Raw genomic sequence first — 20,577 nt, forward strand, 5'->3', positions numbered from 1 at the left:
AGGATGCAGATAAATTCAAACTCTCCTACATTGCTTGAGGGAATGTTAAGTGATGTAGCTGCTTTGGAAAAATAGCTTGGCAGCTCCTCAAACAGTTAACCATAGAGTTACCATAGGACCCAGCAATCTCACGCCTAGAAATCTCACCCAAGAAAATTGAAAGAGATGCTCACACCAAAACTTGTACACAAATGTTCACAGCAGCACCACTCACAATAGCCAAAAAGTGGAGACAACCCAAACGTTCATCAACAGTTAAGTGGATAAACAAAATGTATAATAGACTATCCACATAATGGAATATTATTCAGCCATGAAAAGGAATACAGTACGGAGCCATGCAACAACCTGAATGAACCTCAAAAACATCATGCCAAGTGAAAGAAGCCAGTTACAAAGGAGCACATATTGTAGGATTTCGTTTATATAAAATGTCCAAAATGGAAAAATCCATGGAGACAGAAAGTGGATTCATGGTTGCCAAGGGCTGGAGTGGGGAGGGAGGGAAGTGGATGACAAGATTAAAAGCCTTAATACAAACAAATGATGCTGGGACAACTGGATGTCCACAAACAAAAGAATGAAGCTAGACTCCTATCTCACATCATTCACAGGAATTAACTCCAAAGAGATGAAAGAGCTAGATTGAAGAGGGGAAACCATAAAACTCTTAGAAGAATACAGAAGTAAACATTTGTAGCAAGAAGACAGAAATATAAGTAGACAGGAAGAGAGACATAGAAGAGCTTCGGTGCCAACTAGAGCCAGGTTCAAATCCCGACTCCAGCACTAACTTGGTATGTAACCTTGGGGACTTGGATTCCTCACCAGTCAGAACTCCCAGCCTCACAGGACTGTTATGAGGATAACATAGAATACGTAAAATATGCTAGAAGAATAAAGAGTGTGCAAAATCACACACGTAGCACACTTAGCCCACCCAGTCTCTGGCATACAGCTGGTACTAAACAATGATAATGACAAGAAATCCATTTGTTTTATTGTTATCTTTTTAGGGACAGGGTCTTACTAGGTTGCCCAGGCTGGTCTTGAACTCTTGGCATCAAGCCATCCTCTCCTCTAAGCCTCCCAAGTAACTGGAATTACAGGCACATGCCACCATGCCCAGCAAGCCATCAATTTTTATGATTTAATCTGAGAGGATGTTGAATAACTTGAAGCCAAACTGATGTTCTGTTGCCTACTGCTTCTCCCTACTTTCCCCCACCAGCTCTCTGTGCATCATAGACACTGTGGATGCTCTCTTAGTTTTCCATCGACCTACTCTCATTATTTTACTGATTCCTCCTCCTCTTCTCCCTGCTCCCTGAACTCGGAACTCTTTCTGAGAGAAGGACATTAGCTCATATGCTTCAGGAGGACAACTGACCACTCCAATTCTGGTTTCCCTTTGCTGTCAGAGACTACAGGCTGGCATTCTATTTGGGAGTTGTGGCAGATTGTATTTTCCATAAATAGCTTCACCAATGCTTCCCATCCATATGTTCTTCTCACTTTGACATCCCTCCTATCAAGAGTTGGTATCTGTATTCTCTCTCCTTGAATCTAAACACTGTTATGACTATGGCAGAAGTGATGCTATGTGACTTCCAAGGCTAGGTGGTAAAAGGTGATACAGGTTTACCTGGTTCACTTGGGATGCTTGCTTCTGGCACCCAGCTGCCATGATGTGAGGAAGCCCGAGTGAACATGAGGAAAGTCCACATATAGTTTTTCCAACTGATAGCTCAAAAAGATTTCAGTCAACAGACATCATCAACTGCCAGTCATGTGGGTAAACAAGCCCTCAGATGATTCCAGTCCTCTGCCATTAGGTCACCCTTAGTCTTTAAGCTGAAGTCTCAGATATCATGGAGCAGAGACAAGCCAGTCTCACTGTGCCCTGCCCGAAGTCCTACCCCACAGAGCCTGGGAGCAAAATAAATTATTATTATTGAAATTTGGAGTTGATTGTTTTGCAAGAATGGATACCCATAGATAACCAACTTTAATAGATAGAGTTGTTGGTGTCCTTACTCTCCCCAAAGACCTCTTCTGAATTCTCTTCTCTTTTTCCGAACGTTGATGCTCCTCCTCTGGGTGAGCTAGTCTTTTCCAGGGCTCTAAAGACACTGAGAGGCTGAAGACCCTCCAAACTCCATCATTTCCCAAATCTCCCAATCTGCCCATAGAAATATCCAGCCAATTTACAATCAATGTATTCAAACCCAAAAGGACTCTCTTTTCTACTCTCCCTTCCAGTTTTTTATTTCAATCAAAGGCAGATCACTTGTGCCAGTCATTTGTTCATCTTAGAAACTCCTTCCCCATCTCTAATTAGTGAGATCTACTCCAACAATGTCTCAGTATCCTGCTTTTGCTCAAGATTGTCTCTGCCTTTCTTGTCCACTTTTATTATTCCAATAGGCTTCTGTTCTAGCTATCTCTTCCTTTTTTTTTTTTTTTTTTGGACAGAGTCTCACTCTGTCACACAGCTTGGAGAACTATGATGCAATCTTGGCTCACTGCCACCTCTAACTCCCCAGTTCAAGCGATCCTCCCAGCTCAGCCTCCCAAGTACACTACCACACCTGGCTATTTTTTTGTATTTTTTGATAGAGACAGGGTTTCACCATGTTGCCAGACTAGTCTCGACCTCTTGAGCTCAAGGGATCCTCCTGCCTCGGCCTCCCAAAGTGCTGGGATTACAGGTGTGAGCCACCATGTCCAGGCTTCTGGCTATCTATTCCTGCATAACAATCAACTCCAAATTTAGTGGCGTTAAACAATAACTATTTTATTCTGCTCCCATACTCTGTGGGGCAGGACTTTGGACAGGACACAGTGGGACTGGCTTGTCTCTACTCCATGTTGTCTGAGACTTCACCTTGAAGATTAAGGGTGACCCAGTGGAAGGGGACTGGAATCATATGAGGGCTTGTTCACCCATATGTCTGGCAGTTGATGCCTGTTGACTGAGGCCTTGTGGAGATATCAGTTGGAAAAACTATATGTGGCCTCTCCTCATGTTTGCTTGGGCTTCCTCACATCATGGCAGCTGGGTGTATCTGTATCACCTTTTATCACCTAGCCTTGGAAGTCACATAGCATCAGTTCTGCCATAGTCATAAGAGTGTCCAGATTCCAGGACAGAGAATAGAGACCCCAACTCTTGATAGGAGGAATGTCAAATAGAGAAGAACATATGGACAGGAAGTATTGGTGCAGCTATTTATGGAAAATACAATCTGCCACAACTCCCAAATAGAATTCCGGCCTGTAGTTCATGACAGCAAAGGGAAGCCAGGATTGGAGTGGTCAGTTGTCCTCCCAAAGCATATGAGCTAATATCCCTCTCTCAGAAAAAGTTCAGTAGCATGGCTCTCTACTGCTAGAAAAAAAGTCCAAAATCCCGTTGAATCTGACCCCAGCCTGTTTGACAAGCTTGTCTCCAACTACCTCCCTGTGCTATATTCACATTAGATGATTTACAGTCCTTGAATTTGTCCTAAACTGTAAATTCTTCCTTGCCTTCTCCCAGGCTGATTCTAAAACCGGCATTGTTCTCCTTTTGACATGTTTTGATGTTAAGGCAAACTGTAGCAAGTTGCCTATCTTAGCCTTCCTTGGAAGACAAGAAGTTCTCATTAAGGGACAGTTACCCACCTGGGAAAGGCAGACAGCTGGCTGTGAGGCTAGTTGATCGCTGTGCTTGTCACCCTCACCCCAAAATGAGTCCTAATCACTGCCCCAACTACTGCCTTTTCTGTAGGATTGTCTTCTCTATGCAACCATTAAACATCCTTGCTCCTCAGAGGTCTGTCCTTCCAGAGGTCAAGGTACCCTGATTCCAACCATAAAATCCCCACAAATTGAAGACTTGTCTGACTACTCTGACTTGGGGCTGGTTAATGGCTGAGCCGGAAATTGAGCCTTGTGCTGAAGCACTGGAGGCCAAGCTGAATTGTCCTGCGTGCAGACACCATGACAGAGAAGATGACTTCAATTAAAATGGAGTTAATTAAGCTTTGAGTCTTGAAATCTCTACTGAATCACTAAATTGGAAGGATGAAATAAACCCTCTACTCACTCAGCAGCATTGGGTGAAGGCCCTGGTGATGGGATCAGGCCCTACATACAGTATTTCTCCTTAGAAGGTTGGGTTTTTTCCCCCCTTAGGACATCGGGTGCAGAAAGTTAAGCCAATCCTAACATTCAGTTTGCAATCATTCTGACGTGACATAGTAGCTGTCTCACACGTCCATGTGAAGAAACCACCAAACAGGCTTTGTGTGAGCAACAAGGCTGTTTATTTCACCTGGGTGCAGGTGGGCTGAGTCCGAAAAGAAAGTCAGCAAAGGGTGGTGGATTATCATTAGTTCTTACAGGTTTTGGGATAGACGGTAGAGTTAGGAGCAATGTTTTGCGGGCAGCGGGTGGATCTCACAAAGTACATTCTCAAGAGTGGGGAGAATTACAAAGAACCTTCTTAAGGGTGGGGGGGATTACAAAGTACATTGATCAGTTAGGGTGGGGCAGAAACAAATTACAATGGTGGAATGTCATCAGTTAAGGCTATTTTCATTTATTTTGTGGATCTTCAGTTGCTTCAGGCGATCTGGATGTATACGTGCAGGTCACAGGGGATATGACGCTTAGCTTGGGCTCAGAGGCCTGACAGTATCCTCTCTTCACTCCCCTCCCACTCTCCAGACCCCACCACCAGAAGCATCCATCCTGATGGGTTTAATATATCCTTGGATATATGTTCCTCTGTGCGTGTGTGTGTGTGTGTGTGTGTGTTGCTGTTTTGTGCGTGCATTTATCTTCAGTTTATGTATATGGCATGGTGTTATGTATCTCCTTCTGTTTCTTGTGCTGTTTCACTCAGTGCTGCTTGTAGTTTGGCATGGTTTATTGTTCTGTGCTATATATTAATCCTGTGTGAGGAGTGTCAGAGCTGTTTGAAACAGAGTGACTCCATCTTGAATAGGAGCTGGGTAAATAAGGCTGAGACTTATTGGGCTGCATTCCAGGGAAGTTAAGGCATTCTAAGTCACAGGATGAGATGCGAGGTCAGTACAAGATACAGGTCACAAAGACCTTGTTGATAAAACAGTTGCAGTAAAGAAGGCAGCCAAATCCTGTCAAAACCAAGATGGTAACTAAAGTCATCTCTAGTTATCCTCATTGTTCATTATATGCTAATTAAAATGCATAAGCATGCAAAAGACAGTCCCAGCAGTGCCATGACTGTTTGCAAATGCCATGGCAACATCAGGAAGTTACCCTATATGGTCTAAAAATAGAAGGAATCCTCAGTTACAGGAACTGCCCACCCATTTCCAGGAAAACTCATGAATAAACCACCCCTTGTTTAGCGTATAATCAAGAAAGAACCATAACATTAAAAAGAGTTAACCAGCAGCCCTCGGGGCTGCTCTGCCTATGGAGTAGCCATTCTTTATCGCTTTACTTCCTTAATAAATTTGCTTTCATTTTATTGTATAGATTCGCCTTGATTTATTTCCTGTGTGAGATCCAACAACCCTCTCTCGGGGTCTGGATTAGGACCCCCTTCTAATAACAGGGGGATTTTTCCCTCTCTACCTCCCCACTGCAACTAGCAATGCCATGATGACATCGTTACATGGATTTCCCTTGTAGAGATACAGTGGGATTGATGGGCATGCAGTCTACCCATTCTTAATTCCAGTAACACCTACCAGGGTGCTCCCCTGAAGACCGCATCAAGATATACTCCCATCAGCAGTGGATACATATCAATTGCCGGTTTCTCTATCCTCACCAACACTTGGCTTTATCTACCTTTCTAAATCTGCTAAATCTGATTGGCGTGAATGGTATCTCACTCATGTTATAACTTCTCTGATCACTAGGGATGTTGAGCAGCTCTTCATGTTCACATTAGCCATTTGCATTTCTACCTCAATGAATTCTTACCATTTGCCCGCTTCTCAGATGGATTTCTAGAAGGCTTTAGTTGGATTTCTTTCCAACCTTCTATAAAATTCTTTTTTTTCTGACCAAAAAAAAATGCCATTTATAAAGGAATTTCTTACCTAGAATAACTATTAATCCCTTGGTTGTTTTAGATGTTAAAAATACTTTACTTTTTTTAATCTGCTGCCCATCTGTTAACTCTGTCTATAAGTTCTTGTTAAATAGAAATTCTTAATTTTGATATACAACTTAGAGTCTTGTATTGGTTAGCACAGGTTGAGCTGTGTAACAAATAGGCTCAAACATGTAATAAGTGACTTAACACAGTAGAAGTTTATTTCTCTCTCATGTAGCAGTCCATGATAGTTCCAAACCATCAACAGGGAATAAGGTTGGGGGTTTTATTCTCTGTTGATGGCTCACAGTTTGAGTCACAGGTTGACACAGCCCCACCATCTTCATCCTTATAGTTGTCATTCTAGTTGTCATGAGGGGATGGCTGGCCCTGCTGTTTTCTTTTTTATTATTATTATTATACTTTAAGTTCTAGGGTACATGTGCACAATGTGCAGGTTTGCTACATATGTATACATGTGCCATATTGGTGTGCTGCACCCATTAACTCATCATAAACCTGACAAAAACAAGAAATGAGGAAAGGATTCCCTATTTAATAAATGGTGCTGGGAAAATTGGCTAGCCATAAGTAGAAAGCTGAAACTGGATCCTTTCCTTACTCCTTATATAAAAATTAATTCAAAATGGATTAGAGACTTAAATGTTAGACCTAAAACCATAAAATGGATTAGAGACTTAAATGTTAGACCTAAAACCATAAAAACCCTAGAAGAAAACCTAGGTAATACCATTCAGGACATAGGCACGGGCAAGGACTTCATGTCTAAAACACCAAAAGCAACAGCAACGCAAGCCAAAATTGATCAATGGGATCTAATTAAACTAAAGAGCTTCTGCACAGCAAAAGAAACTACCATCAGAGTAAACAGGCAACCAGAATGGAAGAAAATTTTTGCAATCTTCTCATCTGACAAAGGGCTAATATCCAGAACCTACAAAGAACTCGAACAAATTTACAAGATAAAAACAAACAACCCCATCAAAAAGTGGGCAAAGGATATGAACAGACACTTCTCAAAAGAAGACATTCATACAGCCGACAGACACATGAAAAAATGCTCATCATCACTTGCCATCAGAGAAATGCAAATCAAAACCACAATGAGATACCATCTCACACCAGTTCAAATGGCAATCATTAAAAAATCAGGCCCTGCTGTTTTCTACCCTGTGGTAGTTCCTAGGAGGTGAGCAATATGCTGAAAGCAATGTGGGAAGAGAAAGAAAATGAGCAAAGATCTCAACCCCAACCTAATGAAGAAAATCAAAATATTTTACCCCAAAATATATTTCTTTGGCATACCTTGAAATAGCTGCTGCAGAGCCAGCAAATAGAGTTGGCCTTGCAAAGCTGTCCTTTGTGGGGAAAATTTGCATCTGTAGAGACTCTTCATTAAGGTAGCCATATGTCCCCCTTTCTATGCCTTTTTTAGATTTAGGAGTGATTGAGAATCTGACACCTTTAAACCTTGGAAAAGAAACTTACTATCTATTCACCCTGAGGGAGGCTTCATCTACATAACAAGGTCACCTTTGGAGCCAAGCCTCTTCCTTTCTTCTACCAATACGCTGTCTTGCCACTAAAACCTATTTTTGGACATATTCTGAGTCTGGTCTGGACTCTTCCTGTAATTTCAAGATGGCAGATAAGCTTCTGCTACCTAGTGGGAAGCTGGAGCTTCCTACTGAAGGCCCTCACGTATACATATTAAATAAATTTGTATGCCTTTCTCCGATGAATCAATCAGCCTTGTGCCAGTAATTTTTTAGCTAACCTACAGGGGGGCCAATAGCCCTGGCCCCCACCCTAATTTCTGTGGCTGCCTTTCCTCCCTATGTGGGGCTCAACCACCCTCTGACTCCTCGTTGTTTTTATGTTAGATTCTGGAATCCATAAACCACTTCTTCCTCCTGTGACTTCTCCAAATGTTGGAGGAAGACAGTTGTCTGTGTTCATTCACCATCTTGTGAGAAATCCAAAAAATGCATCTAGAGTCTTACATTTCTTCAGAGAAGTGAAATAGTCATCTGTCTGCTCATCCACCCCCTAAGAGTTTCTTCCTGGAGTAGCCTAAATATATCTCCTCTTCCCAACTCCACAACCAACTTATCTTAACCATTCTAATCACAAGATCACTGATTCTCCTAAAAGAAATTTGAGCAGCCTTTTTTCTGTAACTCTGTAAATACACTCAAGTCAGTAACCCAATCCTGCAATTGTACTTTTTGTACATAGATGCCTATTACTGCAGGAAAAGTGCACAGAGAAAACTTAAATTCATTGATCAAGTTTATCCACCTGCTGCCTATGGAAATGGTTACAATGGGCTGGTGCAGAGCGCCCCCTGGTGGTCAGAGTCCAGCTTTTCTCCAGGTGTTCTTAGCGATTCCCTCCAGGACACTTTTATGGGTTTTCTTTTGTTTTGTTTTTGAGTCAGGGTCTCACTCTGTTCCCCAGGCTGGAGTGCAATGGTACAATCATGGCTCACTGCAGGCTGAAACTCCTGGGCTCAAGCGATCCTCCTGCCCCAACCTCCCAAGTGAGTGGGACGACAGTTACCTGCCACCACGCCCAGCTATTTTTAAATTTTTTTTGTAGAGATGGGGTCTCACTATGTTTCCAGACTGGTTTCAAACTCCTGGCCTCAATCGATCCTCTCACCTCCGCCTCCCAAACTACTGGGATTACAGGTGCTGCGCCCAGCCCCCAGGATGTTTTTCTGTCTCCTCCTTAACCTCCTGCACTGCCCAGCTACACTGGCTGCTTCTCACCCTTGATTTTAACTAGCACCCACCCAGATGCAAAGCACTTGGAACATACCCTCCAGCCTGACTGTCCCCTGAACTCTAGACCATGCATCTGACCACTTCCTAGACTTCCGTCTTTAGAAGCTCCATGGACAGGCGGCTCAGACCCAACACGCCCCACCTGGAACTCATGACTTCCCCCTAGCCCGCTCCCTGGATATGCCTGACCTCAACAGCTGACACCACTATCTCCTGCAGAGTCACACTGACTCCCCTTCCCCTCGTGATCTGCTGTGGGTTGAATCATGTCCTCCAAAAAGACAGGTTGAAATTCTAAGTCCTCATACCTGTAACTGAGACAGTATTTGGAAACGGAGACTTCGCAGATGTAATTAAGATGTAAATCAACTCATGCCTGTAATCCCTGGGCTTCAGGAAGCAGAGGGAGAACGATTGCTTGAAGTCGGGAATTCAAGACCAACCTGGGCAACATAGCAAGACACCCCTTTACAAAAAAAAAAAAAATTATCTGCGCATGATGGCGTATGCCCATAGTCCCAGCCACTGGAGAGGCCAAGGCAGGAGGATCACCTGACTCCAAGAGTTTGAAGCTGCAATGAGCTGTGATTGTGCCATTGCACTCCAGCCTGGGTGACAGAGTGAGACCCTGTCTCAAAAACAAAGAAACTGGCCAGACACAGTGGTTCATGCCTATAATCCCAACACTTTGGGAGGACGAGGTGGGTGGATCACGAGGTCCGGAGTTCAAAACCAGCCTGGCCAACATGGCGAAACCCCATCTCTACTCAAGTACAAAAATTAACCAGGTGTGGTGGCGTGCACCTATAGTCCCAGATACTTGAGAGGCTGAGGCAGGAGAATTGCTTGAACTCAGGAGGCAGAGATTGCTGTGAGCTGAGATGGCACCATTGCACTCCAGTCTGGGCAACAAGAATGAAATTCCATCTCCAAAAAAAAAAAAAAAAGAAAAGAAAAGAAACAAGCGAATAAACAAATAAATGAAAGTTGAGATCGCACCAGAGTAGGATGGGCCTCTATTCCAATATGACTAGTGTCCCTATAACAGACAGACAGAGAAGCACATGGGGAAGACGCCATCTGGCAACCCAGGCAGGACTGGAATGACACAGTTACCAGTCAGAGAGTGACAGAGATTGCCGGCCACAAGCAGGAACCCAGAAGAGGCAGAGAAAGATTCTCCTAGAGTCACAGACACAGCATGCCCCTGCTGACCCCTGGATTTTGGACTTCTAACCCCAGGACTGTGAGAGAATACAGGTCTGTTGTTTCAAGCCACACGGTGTGTGGCACAAGCACAGTTCACGTTATTGCACTTGGCTTTATTGAGCTTTGCATATACCGTCCTTCTTACAAATGGCAGGTTTGTGGCAGTCCCGCCTCAAGCAACGCTCTAGGTGCTGTTTTTCCAACAGTACACGCTTGCTTCATGTCTCTGGGTCACATTTTGGTAACCATCACAGTATTTCAAACTCTTTCATTATGATTACGTGTTATGGTGATCTGTGACAGTGATCTTTGATGTTGCCATTGTTTGGGGGCACCACAAACCATATAAGGTAGAGAAATGAATTGATGCGTCTTCTGACTGCTCCACTGACCAGCTGTTCCCCATCTCTCTCTTTCTTTGGGCCTCCCCATTCCCAGGGACACAGTAATATTGAAATGAGGCCAATTGATAACCTTACAATGCCCTCTAAGTTGTTAAAGCAAACTAAATATGGCCTGAGAAGGACTCCATACTTCTATACTGGAGTCCTTGTGGATGAACTCTAACTTACCTTAATAGTCAGAGGTAGATTTAGGAGTTTGCACCTGTAACAATTACTGAGCCTTGGCCAATCCCAGCAGCCATACTTCAACCACTCATAGATGGCTGAGTGTTCACACGGTGTTCAAATAAAGCAAATGCCAACCTGTAACCAATCCAGCTATTTCTGTACCTCATTGCCAATGTCTGTACGTCATTTCCTTTTTTTCTTTTTTTTGTCTATCAATCTTTCACCACATGGCTATGTTACCGTCTCTGTGAATCAGCTGTGACTCTGGGGGCTGCCCGATTCGCAAATCATTCATTGCTCAATTGAACGCCTTTAAATTTAATTCGGCTGAAGTGTTGTTTTTTTTTTTTAATCAAAGTTTTCAAGTGAAAGGAAGTCACACGTCTCCCACTTCGAATCAAAAGCTAGAAATGATTCTGCTTAGTGAGGAAGGCATGCCAAAAGTCACGACAAGCTGAAAGCCAGGCCTCTTGCACCAAACAGTCAAAAAAAGTTGCAATTGCAAAGGAAAGTTCTTGAAGGAAATTAAAACTGCTACTGCAGCAAACACATGAATAAGAAAGTGAAGCAGCTGTATTGTTGGTGTGGATAGAAGATCAAAGCAGCCACTACATTCCCTGAACCAAGATCCAGTCCAGAGCAAGGTCCTCACTCTTCAATTCTGTGAAGGCTGAGAGAGGTGAGGAAGCTGTAGAAGAAAAGTCTGAAGCTAGCAGAGCTTGGCTCATGAAGTTTAAGGAAAGAAGCTGTCTCCATCACATAAAAGTGTAAGGGGGAGCAGCAAGGGCTGATGGAGAAGCTGCAGCAAGTTATCTAGAGGCTCTGGTGGTGACCATGGATGAAGGTAACAACAGATTTTCAATGTAGACAAAACAGCTTGAGATTAGAATAAGATGCCATCTAGAACTTTCATAACCAGAGAGAAGAAATCAATGCCTGGCTTCAAAGCTTCAAAGGACTGTCTGACTGTCTAGCAGGGGGCTAATGCAGCTGGTGACTCTAAGTTGAAGCCAGTACTCATTTACCACGCTGCAAATTCTAGGATCCTTCAGAGTGATGCTAAATCTACTCTGCCTGTGCTCTAGAAATGGACCAACAAAGCCTGCAAGGCAGCACATCTGTTTACAGCATGGTTTACTGAATACTTCAAGCCTCCTATTGAGAACTACTGCTCAGATAAGAAGATTCCTTTCAAAATATTATTGCCCACTGACAGTGCACTTGGTAACCCAAGAGCTGTGATGAAGATGTACAAGGAGTTGAATGTCGTTTTCATGCTTACTAACACATCCATTTTGCAGCCCATGGATCTTGGAGTAATTTCAACTTTCAAGTCTTATTATTTAAGAAATCCATTTCATAAGGCTATAGCTGCCACAGATAATGATTCCTTGAATAGATCTGGGCAAAGCAAATTAAAGCACCTTTCTGGAAAGTATTCACCATTCTAGATGCCATTAAGAACATTTGTGGGGGCCGGGTGCAGTGACTCAACACCTGTAATCCCAGCACCTTGGGAGGCCGAGGTGGGCAGATCACAAGGTCAAGAGATCGAGATCATTCTGACCAACATGGTGAAACCCTGTCTCTACTGAAAGTACAAAAATTAGCTGGGCGTGGTGGCGTTCGCCTGTAGTCCCAGCTCCTCGGGAGGCTGAGGCAGGAGAATTGCTTGAACCCGGGAGGCAGAGGTTGCAGTGAGCCGAGATCGTGGCACTGCACTCCAGCCTGGCGACAGAGCAAGACTCTGTCTCAAGAAAAAAAAAAAAAAAAAAAAAAAAAGTTTGTGAATTCATGGGAGGAGGTCAAAATATCAACATGAACAGGAATGTGGAAGAAGTGGATTCCAACTCTCACGGATGAGTTTGAGGGTTTCAAGGCTTCAGTAGAGGAAGGAACTGCAGATATGGTGGAAACAGCCAAGACAACTAGAATTAGAAATGGAGCCTGCCGATGGGACTGAATTGCTACAATCTCATGATCAAACTTGAACAGATGAAGAGTTGCTTCTTATGGATGAGCAGAGAAAGGGGTCTCTTGAGATGAAATTTACTCCTGGTGGAGATGCTGTGAACACTGCTGAAATGGCAACAAAGGATATTCCATAAACTGAGTTGATGAAACAGCGGCAGAGTTTGTGAGCCCTGGCTCCAACTTTGGAAGAAGTTCTACACTGGGCAAAATGCTACCAAATAGCATCACAGGTTACAGAGAAATCTTTTGTGAAAGAAACAGTCAATCAATGAGGCAAACTTCATTTCCATGTTATCTTAAGAAATTGCCGGCCGGGTGCAGTGGCTCATGCCTGTAATCCCAGCACTTTAGGAGGCCGAGGCGGGCGGATCACGAGGTCAGGAGATCGAGACCATCTGGTTCACATGGTGAAACCCCATCTCTACTAAAAATACAAAAAATTAGCCAGGCTTGGTGGCCTGCACCTGTAGTCCCAGCTACTCAGGAGGCTGAGGCAGGAGAATGGCGTGAACCCGGGAGGTGGAACTTGCAGTGAGCTGAGATCGTGCCACTGCACTCCAGCCTGGGAGACAGAGCAAGACTCCGTCTCAAAAAAAAAAAAAAAAAAAAAAAAAAAGGCCCAGATGATTGCGCGCATTTTTAGCAATAAGATATTTTTAAATTAATGTATGCACCTAATTTTTGGTTTCTGTGGTTTTTTAGAGACAGGGTTTCACTGTCACCCAGGCAATGGTGCAATCGTAGCTCACTGCAGCCTTAAGTCCCTGGCTCAAGCGATCCTCCCACCTCAGCCTCCTGAGTAGCTAGGACTACAGGCACACACCACTATATCTAATTAATTTTTAAAATTTTTGTAGAGACAGCATTTCCCTGTCTCCCTATGTTGTTCAGCCTGGTCTCAAACTTCCGGCCTCAAGTGATCTTCCTTCCTCTGCCTCCCAAAGTGCTAGGATTACAGGTATGTGCCACCAGGCCCAAACTATGCATTGTTTTTTCTTTTAGGCATAAGGGCTATTGTACCCTTAATAGACTACAGGATAGTATAAACATAACATTTATGTGCACTGTGGAACTCCACAATTTGTGTGGGTCATTTTATTGCAATATTCACTTTATTGCCATGAATATCGCCAAAGTATATCTATGGTTTGTTATGGCCACCCAGGAGGATAATCCATGATCCTTTCTGCAAGCCTTTGGCTTGGAGTCTTACATTGACAATTCCACTACCTTCTTAGCTGGCCACCCTGCCTGTGAGCTCATGAATGCATCTCCCGCAGGCATGGCTGGATTAATTCACCTAAAGTGCAGATGTGTCCTGACCCTTCTCACCTGCCCCCAGCCTTGCCCCTGACGTTGTGTGGTCTTCTAACACCCAGAACACCGCCAGGTGTTTGCTGCAGGTGTTGACTCAGCCAGTTCCAGTCCAGGCTCCATCCCAGCTCTTATCATTTGCACTGGCATGCAGCGTTCCCTCAACTCATGAGCTCCCAATCTCTGGTGTCTACCATAAAACCGGGCATCGAGTAGGCACTTTGTAAAGGTTTGTGACTCTGAACTGAAAAATTTAAAAGTACGAAGCCAGAGCCTCAGTCTCTGGTGAGGCAACCAGAGATGCTAGAAATTTCATATGTGGTTCCCTCAAAGCTGCCCTCTGCTAATAGCTATAGGCTCTGGAGTTAGGTCTGGAGCTGACCAGGCATCCTACAGGCATCCTCATCCCTCCTCTCTGGGAAACTGAGTCTGCAGAGGGCACAGTGAGCCAAGATCACGCCACTGCACTCCAGCCTTGGCGACAGAGTGAGACTCCATCTAAAAAATAAAGGTAGGCCGGGCGCGGTGGCTCATGCCTGTAATCCCAGCACTTTAGGAGACCAAGGCGGGCTGATCACGAGGTCAGGCAATCGAGACCATCCTGGCTAACACGGTGAAACCCCATCTCTACTAAAAATACAAAAAATTAGCCGGGCGTGGTGGCAGGCGCCTGTAGTCCCAGCTACTCGGGAAGCTGAGGCAGGGGAATGGCGTGAACCTGGGAGGCAGAGCTTGCAGTGAGCTGAGATCCGGCCACTGCACTCCAGCCTGGGCGACAGAACGAGACCTTGTCTCAAAATAAATAAATAAATAAATAAATAAATAAATAAATAAATAAATAAAATAAAAATTAAAAATAAAAATAAAAATAAAAATTGTTGGCCGGGCACAGTGGCTTATGCCTGTAATCCCAGCACTTTGGGAGGCTGAGGCGGGCAGATCACAAGGTCAGGAGACTGAGACCATCCTAGCTAACATAGTGAAACCCCACCTCTACTAGTGAAACCCCACCTCTACTAAAAAAATACAAAAAATTAGCCGGGCACGGTGGCGGGTACCTGTAGTCCCAGCTACTCGGGAGGCTGAGGCAGGAGAATAGTGTGAACCTGGGAGGTGGAGCTTGCAGTGAGCCGAAATCACGCCACTGCACTCCAGCCTGAGCGACAGAGCGAGACTCTGTCTCAAAAAAATAAAATAAAAATTGTCATCCAGCAGTAACAAGATGTTTATGAACATGTTGGGAAAAAATGCTCAGTGCCTCAAAGAAGAACCAGCACTGAGACAAAGGATCTCTCAGCAAGGCAATTTACTCCTGTAGGAAGGTGTGTCTCGTGAATGGAGCAATGGCGAGGGCACCCAGAACAACGGAAACCATGGGTTTTTATTATTTCTAACACAGCCTCTGCTTCTGTGTCTTTCCCCTATTGCCTAGGGTTGGACCCCACAGTTTAAACTAGTCCCAATTGGCTAAACATTTAAACTTTCTTATATACGGTAGGCACATAAGAGGGGTGAGAAGAGACAGAAGGGGGGTCATTGACACGGGTACTGGGAAGGTAACCTATTACCTAATAAGGAAAGGAATGTGAACTGGGGTTGTAGCGAGTGCAGGCATGCCTAGGCATGTACAGACAAGTTGGGGGACAGCAAAGGCAAGTGGGTACTTGGATAAGCTGTTCGAAGAGGGAACTTACCTGTATTTAACAATTTCACCCCTTTTGATTTTTATCATCTTTCCTCTTCAAACCTTTTTAACATGTTTTAACTTTGTTGTTCTGCTTGATCTTCTAAAAGAAGGAGCTTATCTGAATAAGGCGGGGGAGAATTGAGGAAAGCTTTGGTAAGAGTTGTCTCAATAAGTCTTTGTATTAACCCTCGAACACGGGGTATGAGGCAACATCCAACAAGAATTAGTACACTTATAACAATTGCCAGGGAGGTAACTATTGAAGTTACCAGCTTTTGCCACCCACTGAACCACTTTCCCCTGAGGCTTGTAAAGGGGTCATCTATTCTGGAGTTTTTAGCCAATTCATCTGATAGAGAGGTAAGGCCCTACACAGCCTTTGTAATTGTCCATTGGGGGCTGTGTTTTTAGGGATGAAAGTACAACAGTGGGTTCCAATCATGACAGAAACTTCACCTTTCTCTGCTAGTATCATGGCTAATGACATCCTATTTTCCCATTTGATTGGTGGGTCCTAATGATTCAGCTATTCCTTTAATGGCATCTTCGGTATAGTCAACAAATCGTTGCTGGTTATAGTCAATGTAATTTATCTAATTTACATTTTTATTAATAGTTACCCACCAGAACCATGTGGATTCAAACTCTGCAGCTGTTTGGTTTTGAGTTTTAAATTTATTTGGCACTCCTCGTGGAAGGCTGATGGCATTTATAGAAACTTGAGCATCACAAGACTCACGAGGGGTCTCTCTCGGTTTACGGACCTTTGCTTTCTCTGGTTGATGAAATGCCAGGGTGAAAGAGATAGCCAACTGAATTACAGCGTGAGTTTCGCTCCATTTACTTGGCAGTGTCCAGCAGGGGCCCACCACATCCCCTTGGGGATGGCTAAGGGCAGACTGATGGGTGAGCTATTGGGAGGGTCTAAGCTCTTTGCATCCCTTTTAGTCTCCAAGGAATGCTAAGTTTTCCTCCTGTCGTGAGAAACATAAGGTAAACTTGACATTGGAAGGTGGAGGCTGGATGGCCCCTGGGGCCTGACCCGCAGGGTGTTGAACTTCCGGGAACAGCAGAGAAAGAGCTCGGCCGGATTTGTCTTCCCAGGCTGTGGGGTCTTGAAAAAGAGCTACCACACAGCTCATGCCAGGTCGGCGGGGAAACTATCTGAGTGGAAAGGGGACGATCTGGGCCTGTGGTCTACCGTGCACACAAGCATAACAGTCGCTTTTGCTTAGGGTGTGGATGGAATATTTAATCCATTCCAGCCAGGCATTTGTATCTCGGTATCCTGTCTGCATCGCTAGGGTTTGTTTTAGATCTTTTACTTTTTTTTTTTTTTTTTTTTTTTTTTTTTTGAGACAGAGTCTTGCTCTGTCGCCAGGGCTGGAGTGCAGTGGCCGGGTCTCAGCTCACTGCAAGCTCTGCCTCCCAGGTTTACGCCATTCTCCTGCCTCAGCCTCCCGTGCAGCTGGGACTACAGGCGCCCGCCACCTCGCCCAGCTAGTTTTTTGTATTTTTTAGTAGAGACGGGGTTTCACGGTGTTAGCCAGGATGGTCTCGATCTCCTGACCTCGTGATCCACCCGTCTCGGCCTCCCAAAGTGCTGGGATTACAGGCTTGAGCCACCGCGCCCGGCCAGATCTTTTACTTTTATAACGTACACCTTGGTTTTCTCATTAGGTATAGGAATAACAGGTGTAGTTCCTTTAGTAAAATGAAGGTAAGGTTTTAGGGAGGTACAGCCTTCTGAGGAAGCCTAGCCCTGGGACTGAGTGTGCCAGAGAATATCGTACCAGGAATAGCAAGGTAGCCAATGATAAGGAATTTTGCAAGGATCAGGTTGAGAGTGGGGTGAGTACTAAGGGCAAAGATACTTTTCTGAAGAGGTTAATTTGCCTTTGACTTTGTAGGTCTCCACAAGGTATTGCTAAGTAAGCATCAAAGACAATAGTTTGCAGGGGAGGCTGACCTGATTACATTGATAGTAAGGTTTCCAACAGTGGAGTGAGGGAAGAAGCAGAGATGATAGAAGAGATATAAGAGGGTGAGACTTGATCCTAGAACGATGGCCTATGACTCTGAAGATGGTGGCACTTTCTTGACTCAGGTATGGTGAGTTCACCCTCTTTCTGCCGTTCGGACTGCGGTCTCAGTAGTTGGCACTAGGTAGGGTCCTTCCTAAGCCGGTTCGAGTTTCCCTTCTCTCCAGTTCTTAATGAGAACGTGATCTCCAGGTTGACGCAGGTGTGCTGGGAGCTCCAGGGGTAGCAGCTGTACTAAAAGGCCTTTCGATCTGAGGGAAGAGAAAGTGGAAGATAGACCAAATATATAGTTTTTGAGAAATTGATCTTCCATTTTCAGCGTAGGACTGTCAGCAGTGGAGTGTAAATAAGGCAACTTACATATTATTTTATAAGGGGATAAGCTGACATCTTTCCGAGGGGGCGGTCCTGACCCTTAACAAGGCAATGGGGAGGAGTCTCTAAAACTAGTTTGGTCAAGTGGCTCCTCCTCGGAGTTCGGTTCATTCTCTGTGCTCTTCCTGATGAAGGTGAGTGCCAGGGAGTATGGTATTCCTATGTTATGTTTAGTACTTGGGCTAATTTCTTAATGACATGTCCAGTGAAATGAGTCTCATTATCTGAATCAATATTTTCTATTAATCTAAACCTGGGTATAATATTTTTAATTAATGCTTTAACTACATTACTGGTGGTTGCACTTGGGAATAGCCTCTTCCCAATGAGAAAGGTGATCTATCACTAGTAGGTACTTTAGATGACCTATTTGGGGCATTTCAGTGGAATCAGTTTGGACACTTTGGAATGGCCTTAATCCTGGGTCCCTTCCTCTAAGGGGTAACCTTCTTAGAGTTTGCTTATTTTTGTTGTTGTTGGTTTTTTACGTATTAGGCAACTATCTGTAACTTGTTTTGCCAGAGTATAAATGTTTATACATCCATAGACTCAGAACTGCATTACTTATAGCTTGGGACTTTGGCTGCTGAGCGGGGAGATGGTGGAGGCGCTGCTGGCCAGGCTCAGGCTGCTGTGAGGTCGGCTCTCCTTCATCAAGGGCCAGCTCTGGGGTCCCAATGACAGGGGGCAAGAGGACCGCGTGGGTCCTGTGGCACCCAGGCAGTCTTCTGCCTCCTTTGTCTCCTAGCTGCTGTCTTTCATAGTTCTTAATTTCATCACCTGCTCACTCCCGCGTTTTGTCTCTTTGTCTCATGTCTCTTCCTCTCTCTTCCTTTTACACTCTCTCTCCCCCTAGTTTCACCTCTGTGTCTCTCTTTAATCTGTTTCTTCCACTCTCTCACTCATTCTCTTCCTCTCTCTCTCTCTCTCCAAACTTTCTGTCTACATCTTTTATTGCCAGACTTAAGTCTCCCAGGAGCGCTAAGTTTTCCCCTTGTCGCGAGAAACACGAGGTATACTTGGCATTGCAAGGCGAGGCTGGATGGCCCCTGGGGCCTGACCCGCAGGGTGTTGAACTTCCGGGAACAGCACAGAAACAGCTTGGCACGATTTGTCTTCCCAGGCTGTGGGGGTCTTGAAAAAGAGCCACCACACAGCTCATGCCGGGTCGGCGGGGAGACTATCTAAGTGGAAAGGCGACGAGCTGGGCCTGTGGTCTACCGTGCGCACAAGCGTAACAGTCGCTTTTGCTTAGGGTGCGGGCGGAATATTTAATCCATTCCAGCCAGGCGTTCGTATCTCGGTATCCTGTCCCAATTGCTAGGGTTTGTTTTAGATCTTTTATAAGGGACACCTTGATTTTAGCATTAGGTATAGGAATAACAGGTGTAGTTCCTTTAGTGAAATGAAGGTAAGGTTTTAGTGAGGTACAGGCTTCTTAGGGTCTCTGCCTTAAGTCTTTATTTTCTCTGTCTCCCCCTCCCCCCCTTTCTCTCTCCCCCCACTCCCCGTCTCTCCCCACTGTTTCTCTCCCTCCCCCCGTCTCTCCCTCCCTCCCCCACATCTCTCCCTCCCTCCCTCCCCCACGTCTCTCCCTCCCTCCCTCCCCCGTGTCTCTCCCTCCCTCCCCCCGTGTCTCTCCCTCCCTCCCCCCGTGTCTCTCCCTCCCTCCCCCCGTGTCTCTCCCTCCCTCCCTCACGTCTCTCCCTCCCTCCCTCACGTCTCTCCCTCCCTCCCTCACGTCTCTCCCTCCCTCCCTCACGTCTCTCCCTCCCTCCCTCACGTCTCTCCCTCCCTCCCCCAGTGTCTCTCCCTCCCTCCCCCAGTGTCTCTCTCTCTCCCCCCATGTCTCTCTCTCTCCCCCATGTCTCTCTCTCTCTCCCCCCGTCTCTCTCTCTCTCACCCCCATCTCTCTCTCTCCCCCCCGTCTCTCTCTCTCCCCCCCGTCTCTCTCTCCCTCCCTCCCTCTCCCCCGTCTCTCCCTCCCCCATCTCTCTCTCCCTCCCCCATCTCTCTCTCCCTCCCCCATCTCTCTCTCCCTCCCCCATCTCTCTCTCCCTCCCCCATCTCTCTCTCCCTCCCCCATCTCTCTCTCCCTCCCCCATCTCTCTCTCCCTCCCCCATCTCTCTCTCCCTCCCCCATCTCTCTCTCCCTCCCCCATCTCTCTCTCCCTCCCCCATCTCTCTCTCCCTCCCCCATCTCTCTCTCCCTCCCCCATCTCTCTCTCCCTCCCCCATCTCTCTCTCCCCCATCTCTCTCTCCCCCATCTCTCTCTCTCCCCCCATCTCTCTCTCCCCCCTCTCCTCTCTCCCCCCTCTCTCTCTGCCCTCCCTCTCCCCTCTCTCTCCCTCTCCCCCTCCCCCCTCTCTCTCCCCCCTCTTTCTTCCCCCTCTTTCTCCCCCCTGTCTCTCTCCCCTCTCTCTCCCCTCTCTCTCCTCTCTCTCCTCTCTCTCTCTCCTCTCTCCCTCTCCCCATCCCCTCCTCTCCCTCTCCCCATGCCCCCTCCCTACCCCC

This window comes from Chlorocebus sabaeus, chromosome 28 (assembly GCF_047675955.1).
Source record: "Chlorocebus sabaeus isolate Y175 chromosome 28, mChlSab1.0.hap1, whole genome shotgun sequence".
Taxonomy (NCBI): Eukaryota; Metazoa; Chordata; class Mammalia; order Primates; family Cercopithecidae; genus Chlorocebus; species Chlorocebus sabaeus.